The following is an 11,729-nucleotide window of genomic DNA, read 5'->3' as shown; positions in this document are numbered from 1 at the left end:
TAGGGGAGGTTGGGATTTTTGTGCATTGCACAATTCCAACATGCAAGGGAAAATATTGATGGTTACATATGTGAAGTGTGCAATTTAGGAATGTTGGATAAGGCTAATTTGCTAAGGAAACTCTGAAATTTAGCTAAGTGTGGGATGAGTGGAATTGATGTGAACAGTGATAAAGATTGACTGCGATCACACACTTGAAAACATAGCGATACAACATAGACCATCAAACATATAACACATACTTCGCTTAATGCAACAACCTTTATGGCAACTTATGACAAGTACGACTCCGGTGATAGACTTTGGGATGATAAAGGGAACACTTGTGTAAGAGTGTGTGAAATGAACATGAAACATGTCTATGTGGTGAGGACAATCCATTCTCATAAAGCTTTCTCCTTCAAGCAAAACAAACCGCCCTTTTCATGACAAGAAATAACCCCCATGCCTAAAGATGACCAATTCTATGTAAAGAGAAAATCATGAACGACTCTTAAGGTCGAAAAAGGGAGCTTGAGATCATGAGCATTCCAATAAGTGACTAAGGAACGATTGATCACAATATCCATAGTAGGCTCTGACATTTAAGTCCAGGCCAAAATTTTGGAGGGTGTTGCAGCCGCTACAACAAAGCCTTCACCTTCTTGCTAGCTTCTTTTTCAACTAGTATCTTGAATTCTATGGACTTGGAGACTGTCTCATCTTTCTTCCACATCAAGAAGATCCAACACTTTCGTGAGAAATCATCAATAAAAATGACAAAATATTTGTGTCTAATGTTAGCCTCCTACTGCAACATGTATTCATTTTTCATGATTGACATTTTTACATGCCAAATATTTCATACTCTGCAAGTTGCAGTGTTCCATATTTCCACAATAAAGCAATGAAAGTGTGCTGGTCCAAATGCCACTGCTGTATTCTATTTGTGATGAGTTTTTTCAGTTAAGGGAAGACCAAACAGCTAAATCTTGGTCTCCCCAGATTTCAATTTCCTGTTGTAGAATATAGAGAATGTATCTACCCAAACAGCTAAATCTTGGCAGATTAGTAGATAAGTAGAGAATCAAAGGGACCCAACTGTTTAATCTGGGCCCTGGCAGAAATAAGTGTAGATTTAGATAGGAAAAAAAGAAAAAAGAAAAATTGTAAAGCTGGGTCTGCAGGTCTAAATGCACCCACCCATAAAAAAAGAAAAAGAAAAAATGTTACAAAAGTAGGCTGAGTAGGTAGCTGTGTGGTTGCAAAATGATAATGTGTGATCAGTTTTGTGGTACAAAGTGTTTTATCTTTTCAGATCACAGTGCAGGCAATTTTATGCAAAAGGGCTCAAAGGTGAACATCACTAACTCCCCTTTCTTCAAAACTCCCCAAATCCACTTACTAACTTCCCAAAGAGGTCAAGGTCTGCTTGCCTCTTAGTCTCATCATACTACATATCAGTTGCCTTGGTGAAGATCTGCTTCACCCAAGGATCTCAGTTCTCTATAAGTCATTTTTCCCAAATTTAGCCTAAGGCCCCTAACCTTAGCGCTTGCTGGTCACCTTCATATTAACTACTAACAATATTATATAAATCCCTATCAGTTTTCCCATTCCCCTATTAAACTATGCATATAAAACTCCCCTATGTAAATATTCCCTCCTTGGCAATATAGCCATATTTTTATAAAGTCCGGGAAAAAATGGTCTATCTGGGGCCGTTTTTAGCCTATTCGAGTCACAGCAGGGATTAATCTGACACCTGTTCAGACTAATAACCTCTTCCTTAACTCAAGAACCCTCAGAAACCCACTTTTTATCCCTTTACCCCAAGTTTTGGGCATAAATTGCTAACCTGCGCTCAAAAAACCCATAAACCTGCCATTTCCTAAGTCTAAACCCACCTCGTGCTATATTTAAATGGTAATATTCCCGCGAATATCCCCGCCCGCTAAACCGCCGCCGCCTCGCATCTACCACCAACCGTTGGATCTCCCACCCCGCAGATCTACGTTGGGCGGGCCATCCCATCTCCAAAACACTCGACCTTTAGTGTCCGGGAGATGGGCGGTATTGCCGCCGTACCTCCCGCCACGCGTCAAGCGTTGGGCTGTGGTGAAGCCCTCTCCCCCGAAACCACCGTTGACCATAAGCGGTGTGCCACAAAACGGGAAACCGCCCCTGCCTGCGTCACCCGCCTGCCCAGTCACTATGTCGAGTCATCTGCCTGCGTGGCCTCCTGCCACGTCACTACCACGTATCCCTACCACCGTACCTGCCACATCACCATCCGTACATGATGACGTCATGCTGACGTCATCCTGCCACATCGTCCTGCTAACGTCACCCGCCGTACAATGTCACATCATGCTGACGTCATCAGCACTTTTTGGGCGCAAAGGCACGAAAATCGCACTTCGGAGCCCCAGAATCCGATTCTGAGGTAGTTTTTGATGAGCGATCATCGCTAGATTTTTTGGGCCTGAATGGGGAATCTTCAGGGAATCTTTTCATTCTACGGCCCCCAGCAAGCCCGAAAGATGCCGAATGACCCATTTTTCCTCGCGAAGCTTGCCGGAAGCGACAGAAAACAGTTTCGAAAGAAACAGAGGCTGAACAACAGCCATTTATTTGTGAATAAGACCTACAACACCTCAGAACAGCATCAAATTATTGCCAAAGGGTATCAAAGGAAGAAGGAGAGCCAAAGAGTATCAGTCGAAGATTTTTTAAGGGGCTCGAAGCACTTAAACATTGATGAGCCCCACAAGGAGTCAAATCAAGAGGAGTAAGCCCATCCTAGCTCTCAAATCACAGTCAGAGGCATTTAAAACCGCCGAACAGCAAGGGTGAAAAGACCAATGTACAGTTATAACAAATGAAGAGCACAGAGCCACCAGGACAGATATTAACTCATTTTGATAGAGCTGCCCCCAGCAAAGCTCAAAGATATTTTCTGGCATTTATTTCTAGATAGGATTAGGTTAAAGTAATCAATTTTCTGTCAGACCTATTAGGTCGGCTGTAATAGATAATTTTGGATAAATCTTCCCTATATATACCACCCTTTGTATCATTTAAAGGGTCAGTTGGTTGATAGTTTTTCAGTGGAGACTCGCACTGTATACCTGATATGTTTTCTGTAATCAAAGACTGCTGAAAAGATTGGAGGAAAGATTGTCTGCTCTGTGTCTAATGGTTTCAAGAAATGAATTTGGAATTCATGTGCTGCAACATGACTCAATAAGTTTTCCTCTCTATTTTTTCCATTTGATATACCGTCTAAATAGCAGGAAGAAAGAATAGCTTAGAATTAGTTTAAATACTCTCTATGCTCAATTTCTGTTGTTTCATTATGTTTTCCTATGGATCAGTCATGAATATGAATTCCCTTCGGCTCATATTTCCCCTAATCCATTCATCTTTGATAGTTGTCTAGGAATTCTTAACTGCTCCTAGATAGAGCTCATTCACTTTCCCCCTTTAAGCATAGTGAGAGATTCTTTGTTGCCTCTCATTCCTTGTCCCTCATTCCATCCTTTTAAGCTTTAAGTGTTGTTTCATGAGCAGCTACCTTGCTCCTTATTTCTCTTGTGACCAAGAAAACACACCAGCAGCCCGACTCCTTGACTCCACGACCAATGGTTTGAAACTTCCAGACTATGTGTTGCCTCTCTGTCTGAACACATCAATTTTCCCACCCAAAACAAAACAAAAACCCTCTGAACTCGATACCTAGCCTAAAATCATTTTAAACAAAGCTAAATCATAAAGAGAGAACCCTCTCTGATTGCAGGTTGGCTAGAACCTGTAATCCAAAGTTGGTCTGTGGTTACCTCGACCATATCCTTTTCCAGAGGTTTAAGGACAACCTGAGTGATAACATAATGACGACTCCACTGGGGACCTTCCTCAGATAATTTTGCAAAGAATCACAAAGAAAGTTGGAAAGCTCCACTAGGAGGAACCAAACCTTCACAACCATTTTTCAAGTCTAGTTCTTTGATGGTGGACAGAGATCAGGCTCTCAAAGTTAATATATTCACCTGGAGACTCCACATCATCCTCATAATAAAGACTCCACTGGAGAAATGAACCCAAAAGAAATTTATGAGCAGATCAGGCTTTTGATTTGGATTATTATCCAAGAGGTCATGTTCTTTCTCCTCCATAAAACTTTGTTGTACATATTGTTTGAACTTGACTTTTATGTTTTTCTCGTAGAAAATGTTGAAGAAAGCCCTCCTTGCACATTAGAACAACAGCCTTTAAATGCTGTTGATGCTCACCTTATAGTCAAGGGGGACACTACTGTCAAATCAAATCATCCTATCTCTGTGCACACCGAACCCAATAATTTAGCCCCTCTACACAGTCCCCTGCCTCGTAAGGTTCCTGATAGATATAAGCCACTCATTTTGCCTCCTGTGCTTAATCCTTTGCCCAAAAATCATCCCATGTATCTCCCAAGATTTGATGGAGAGAACGGAGTTACTGCCCAAAAGCATATCCAAGCTTTTGATGATTATTTAAACATTTTTGAAGTAGAAAATGAGGATGTTAGTCTTAGGTTGTTTTCCCTTTCTTTGCAAAGTGAAGTTAGGACTTGGTTTAAAGCATTGCCTGAGGCAAGCATCTCAAATCTCCAGCTGTTATTCAAACTCTTCCTTGATAGATGGATGATCAAAGTCAATTTCCTCGCGCTCATAGAAGAATATAATCAGTTGAAAAGGATTCCAAATGAATCTGTTCGACGATTTTCTAATCGATTTAATCAAGTTTATCATTATATACCATTGAATATAAGATATCCCCCTGATTTGTCCCTATTACATTATCCAGCAACATTTGATCCAGAAATAGAATTCCATCTGAGAGAAAGGAGCCCCTCTACTATGCGACATATGCAGAACATGGCAATAGATGTAGAGGTTAATCTGAAAGTCAGGGAGGAGAAGTTGAAAGCAGAGGATGAACTTGATATCTTTGTAAAGAAAGCAGAGGAATTAAAGCAGATGTGCACAACAAAAGTTTAACATTTAGAGCACCAGAACAGATCTGTTTTGCGAAAGGAAAGTAATGATATACATGCTCAAACCTGCCACAAAACAGATGACATATTCATACCTCCATACTTAATGGAGCAGTCTGTTGATATAATGTATGAATATAACAGCTTCTCTTCTTTCAACTGTCTGCCCAAATATGATCGGTATGATGATGACTGTGAGCCTAACGACCAAATCAGCCTTACAGAGGAGTCAGACATTATTCTGGCAGAAAGCTCAGTTCAGGTTCAGCTGCCTGAACCCAAGGATCAGAATGCCCATCTCAGCCATGAAGAAAAGGAAGAAAGCGCAGAATGTGTTGATTTCAGCGAAGGAGCTTTACCATTTTGTTTCAAGTCTTTTCAGTTTATTAGGGGAAAATATCATGCCATTAATAATCAAGTATCACCATGTTCTGGTACTGATCAGCTAGAGGAAAGTCCAGGCCCTGCTCCTAAAGCATTAACACTAGATTTGCAGCCCCAAAGTGCCAGTGAATGTCAGATTGAGGATGACTCAGAAATGGCAGCATGTGGCCAGATAATCCAACTAGATTCCCTGCCGTCGGGTTTGCAGCCATCTCAGATATTTGAAGAAGAAAAGGAGCAGTCAGCACAAATTTGTCAAGTGCCATCTGAGCCAGCTTTCAAAGAATTACAGCTACCATCCCATGTTTTGCAGAATTCATCTGATGGTAAACTGCGTGATGAGGTAAAACACTGCTCTTCTCCGCTAGTAGGCTGCGAACCACGGTATCAAGTGGTTGATGATCCCTCAATTCTAAAGCATGATAGCTCTCCCAAACTTTTATACAGTTCCTTAGTTCAGTCCAGCAATAATGTATATATGCTACAGGACCCTTTTGTACAGTTTCTTGTTTCAGTAAAAAAGGTCAGTAGCTTCCTGATCTTCTCAAAGATTAATAAAGCCATATCAGATTGCAAGATCTTCATTTCAGGTAACAGCAAGCATAAGCAGCAGGGGCCATTAATATTTATAATGCTTAAGTGGCTGCATTGGCTGTTTCATTATACCTAACTGTAAGTAAGTACTGGTTAGAGTAGGTAGGTAGGATTAATAAGGCAACTGGCCAAGCAAATTTTGCAGAATACAGCAGCAATTGAAAACAAGGCAGTCTGACCTGCTGTTCTTGGATTTTCACAAGGAAAAGCCATCCCCAAGTGGGAGCCACTGTTAACCTCCTGCTGCAATAGGTATTCATTTTTCATGATTGACATTTTTACATGCCAAATATGTCATACTCTCTAAGCTACAATGTTCCATATTTCCACAATAAAGCAATGAAAGTGTGCTGGTCCAAATGCCACTGTTGTATTCTATTTGTGATGAGTTTTTTCAGTTAAGGGAAGACCAAACAGCTAAATCTTGGTCTCCCCAGATTTATATTTCCTGTTGCAGAATATAGAGAATGTATCTGCCCAAACAGATAAATCTTGGCAGATTAGTAGATAAGTAGAGAATCAAAGGGACCCAACTGTTTAATCTAGGCCCTGGCAGAAATAAGTGTAGATTTAGATAGGAAAAATTGAAAAAAGAAAAATTGTAAAGATGGGTCTGCAAGTCTAAATGCACCCACTGTTGTGGGGGAAAGTATCCAACTCGGAATGACCCTAACCCACTCTAAGGGTGACAGTTCCTTAGCAACAGCTGAAAGCAAAGCTATCTAAAGTTTCTTCTTTATGACATGCAAGAGATAAAAGGGAGAGATCCACTTACCGATGTCTTGCGCAAATGGTCGATCCAATCTCCTTCGTTTGTCGCTTGCTCCCAGCTCCAAGTCTTTTCACGGGCCCAGCTACACGAGATCCTGCAAATAAGATAAGAAAAGGAAACTACAAGAAGCATGCATTCATAATCGATTCAAGGATTAGCATAAATCAAAGACGCAAGTAAGACAATACACCATTGAAACACATGCGAATAGAAGAACCTCAAATGCTTTATTAATATATGGAAGTAAGGTTCAGGCGGTGATACAACCATGAAAGATCCAATCTAGCATCACCTTCCCGATGGAGAGAAATCTCTTCTTCACCTCCCTCAAGCAATCACCCAATACTCTCGACTGTAAACCAACAGCAATTCTTTGCACTAAATTCCGCCCTCCAGATCCCATGGGATGAGATCCTTATATAGAGTTTTGGAGTGAAGGTAAGTCATCTTGATGTGTGACTTGTTGTCCTCTTCAACTCCAGTTTTTCTTCAGTCCTTGAGTCCACTCGGAGTTTCTACCTTTCATTTGAAGTTTTAGAAGCTCTTAACTCATCATTAGGCGAATCTTTTGATCCAAGTGTCATTTTGGAAGCTTCCTGGGCACTGGCACATTGAGAAAAGATTCCTCCACATGTCAAAGTACGCCCAATGCAGGTAGCCCTTGTTCTACTTGCTATGCAACGCAGGTAGCCTTTGTTGTACCTGCTATGCAGCGCAGATGCCTAGTGGAGCAGCTGCTTTGATCCAAAATTGACCTGTTTTTGAGTGTTTTTCAGTGGAGAACTGATTTGCAGTGCTGTGGTTTGCTAACCTTGTTCCTCTAAGGGTAAGAACAACATGTTTAGGGACTTTGGATCCCTTAGATTATTGACATTTCATGCTCTATGCTGTAAGGCACAAAAATGTCTATAACCGTTGCCCCCTAAAGTATGAGGTCGTTTATCGGGTGAAATGCTTTATTAGGAGGATCCGAAGTTCATTCAATCGTCAGGAGGTGACCTGTAACAAAATACAATACAATACATTATCTTTTCATACTTTCTTTTCATGATCTAGCTGAGGCGGGCATTTCCCATGCTCAGCTTTATAAATACATTTGCTTGTACATACACAGACGATCGTCTGATAATAGACTGATAATTCTCTGCTTTTAATTATCATCCTTTTAGTAGGATGATCATCTGCTGCACATATCTATGTTTTTATCTCCTGAATATATATCGCAGCCCGGATGGATGAAACTAGATCCGGGGTCTTCAAACTTGTCCAATCTTCACTTTAGTACAAGTCGATCCATGTGAGAATTTCTTGAAGTCGAACATGGAAAGACATCGCTTGATTACCAGTCAATAATGTAAACTGTTAACAATCGCGAGAGGAATCACCGATAATGATGATGACCCTCAAGGTACTGCAGCACAATTCACGTGGTGTGAATATAGGATCTGACGTCGAACACCACGCACGTCGCAAAGTCTCCTGGTCGAAGGTCATTAATGTATACCTATCGCCGGGAGTGAGAAACTTGCCATTGAGGCATGCAAGCTTCAAAGTACTGAGGGGGTGTTCCTAGATCAACTTCTTGGATAGTGAGCTGATGTCGACAAGAAGTGATCCGTCAAAGGAGGGCCTTAATGAATCCCACATCAGTGACACGGAATGGAGCTAGTGATGATGGTGAAAACGATCTGTGAAATATGATTCAGGGTGGCGGTCATGGAAGGATGAAAGATGATGTACGGCAGTGGATGGGACCCGGTTGACACTTTCTGAATGACATCTCTTGAACATATAATGACACTGATGTGATGGATCGGTAGCATTACCCCATGTATGGATGGTATGGCGAGACCATGGTGAAGGGACCGGTGAATGATAATAACCCAACCCGATATTTACGGAGGCAAAAGTGTCATGTTCAAGAGCGGCTTGCTACCATTAAGCTTTGAGGTTCTTCCCAATTTTTCCCCAGTCATTTCTGACCAGTACCTCTTTATTTTTGTCAAGCTTGAGGAGGATAACATATGCTTGTTCTATAACCTGCCCTTCGGGCAAGCCCATCGCTATGTTTTAACGAGCCTAACGATAGGGAAACTCGTTCTCGTCTAAAGACAAGTTTGTCGCTATCTAATATTTTTAACGAGCCCAATGACAAAGACAACTCGGTCCTTTTCATTTTTAGAGAGTCTGAAAAGGGTACATAAAGTAGACTCCAGGGGTCCTTTTTCGTCATCTAATCCCTTAAGTCCGAAAAAGTATAAAACAATACAGAAGGGATGAATGTTCGATATCTTTACCGAGCCGAACTAGACAAGCGCTCGATCTTTTTGTGCAATAATCCCTCAGGTCCAAAAAGATTAAAATCTAGAGGAGGGATAGCTCTTCTGGTCCTTTTAACGAGTTGGAAGGCCAAAACTTGGCAAACTTTTCATTTTTTACGAGTCAGTGAAAAGAGCTCAAAGAAGACTCATATTTTGAGGAACAAGTGATAAACAGGGATAGCAGCAGATTCCAGGTACAGGTTGGAATTTTCCAATCACGACAGTATTACAAGGATGGCTAGGTGGGATCACTCTTCGCAGCTGTTCCTCAAAATAGGTAAACAATGAAGTGGATGTGAATGATCGGCCAAATGAAAAGAGGAGGTGATGGTGCACAAACACGACCAAGGCTTGTATGGCTGATGAATTTACGGTCTCAAATGGTTATCTACCGGTTCATTTTTTCCGAATGAGCTTGAACTCTAGGGGAAAGCCTGCTCACAAGCTTACGTTTATTTTTTAACGAGCATGAATTTCCGCATTAAAACTGCTCGGATCTTGCGTTTATTTTTTAACGAGCATGAACTTTGCCAAAACTGCTCGTTTGATAAGGTCAAATTCATATTTTACCATGACTAGTTTCTCTTTTAAGAGATAGTATTGTTTTCATCAATTGTTGCAACAAACTTTGTTAGAAACGGATAACATGAAGTAAACATACTAATATTTTACTTTGAACTACGTAAAAAGCAATTAAAAGATGTTTTTACCTCTCATTTTGCCATTTCATGTGCATTTGGTTTGTTGGAGCTTTGGAGGTGCCTCTTCCTCTCGATTTTTCACCAGCTGATTTCCGGAGATCTTGTGGACGATTTTCAGCGCCGTTTTCACCAGGTAGGAGCTAAACCCTAGCTCTATCTTTTCATGGTCTTATTTCTCAGTTTCATACTTGTTTTCCTGCCCCCATGAGCTCCTGGGGTTTCTCTAGGGCGCTCTGCCATCAGCGCAGGTGCCCCATATCGAAACCTACGTTTGGGGCCCTCTTTTTCAAAGGCAGTTTGTTCCCCAACGCAGGTAGACCCTTCTCTACCTGCGTTGGGCGCAAAAAACTTCTTGGTTGCACAATTTTTCATGAGATTTTTGCCATTTTTTTTTTTACCGAGTCAGGGATCTTACTCATCCTCTTGTTTGTTTTGCAGAGTTTATTGGAGCATAATGACTCTTACGTGGCGAGAACGAGAGCATGAAGAGGAGGACATGATTTCCCTCCATGATCCTGTTACCGTGAGCGCGTTGCGGAGCTGTGGCTTGCTAAAATTCTTCTGCATATCTAGCATGAGGGCACAGATACGTTTACTGCAGTACCTGCTTGATGCTTGGGATCCTGTCAACCAAGTGTTCCAGATTAGGGGCAAGTCCATCCCTTTGACCATAGTGGACATTTACTTCTTGACTGGGTTGTCAAGGCGGGGTGCCCCCATTTCCTTGTCCGGTTCGGCCCGAGGGAGTGATTCCGTGAAAGATTATATCCGTTAGTATTGCAGAGAGGGATCCCAGCCGAGCAGAGATGGCAAGATTTCTATCTGTGATGTCACTGACAGGTCTCTCAGGTCTATTCTGTACACGATTTGTAGGATGGCCGGTAGTGCATCCCCTCATGTTGCCAACAGGTCATATGTGCAGCACGCCCTGGAGTCTCTTCAGCCGAAAGTTTTTAACTGGTGTGATGCAGTACTGGTTCTGATGAAAAACCAGTTGACCAAAGTAAAGGACAGGAGACTGAAGAATTTTGGCTTTGGTTCAGTTTTGACTGCCTTCGCTTTGGAGAAGATACCCCTGATGCAACCTCAGTACATTGTCCTCGACTTGCCATCTCCTACTGAGCCACGCATGCAGAGGTGGGTTGACCACATGGCTAGACATGCAGGTCAATCTAAGATTACTTTCACTGATGCCTTCTTTAGGTGGTTCGAGCAGCAGGATATGGCCTTTTCCGAGTATCCATATATTGGCATGGATTTCCGAGGTGATCCGGATTTGGTACTACCGGATGGCGAGCAGTGGGGTGATCTCGGTAAATATCTTGACCTTATCACCGTTTACTGTTTTTTATTTATAATGTCCTTGTGCTTTACTCTATCAAGACTCTAATCAAACTCATGTGTGCATGCAGATGTGGGCCCCATCCGTCCAACAATTCGTCCAGGAGTTCCGGCCGCTGCCCCAGCAGGGGAGGCTCCAGGGAGGGCTATTCTCTGTGACCTTGACTTGGCCGAGACTCTTGCTGCTGTGCAGGAACAGGTTGAGGGTCTTACCTTCGGGATTCCGGATGTACGGATTGACGAGTTGCCTCTGCGATTGCAGCGACATACTGCTGGTGTTCCTAGACGATGGTCTCACCTTCTGCGCATGATTGCATAGGCCATGGCATGTTATCATGAGCATCACTAGGCTAGGGTGCCCCCCAGCCATTTTTTGAGTTTTGGGGTTGTATGACCGATTTTGTCTTGGTTAGAGAACATTATATGTAAACCGTAAACAGCTATATATATTTTTGATTTTCGGGGTTTATTCCAGTTTTTATGTGATCCATGTATGAAACATTGATGACGCTTCTCCTTTTATCAACTTTGCAAATGTCTATCTAACACATAGTTTGCTAATGAGTTGGTTAATGTGTTTAAGTTTCTGGAAATGTGTTGAT

The sequence above is a fragment of the Pinus tabuliformis genome, chromosome 8, assembly GCF_031772625.1.
Source record: "Pinus tabuliformis cultivar Carrire ecotype Pingquan chromosome 8, CPIR1, whole genome shotgun sequence".
NCBI lineage: Eukaryota > Viridiplantae > Streptophyta > Pinopsida > Pinales > Pinaceae > Pinus > Pinus tabuliformis.
The sequence above is the reverse complement of the archived record's forward strand: the minus strand, read 5'-3'. Positions refer to the sequence as shown.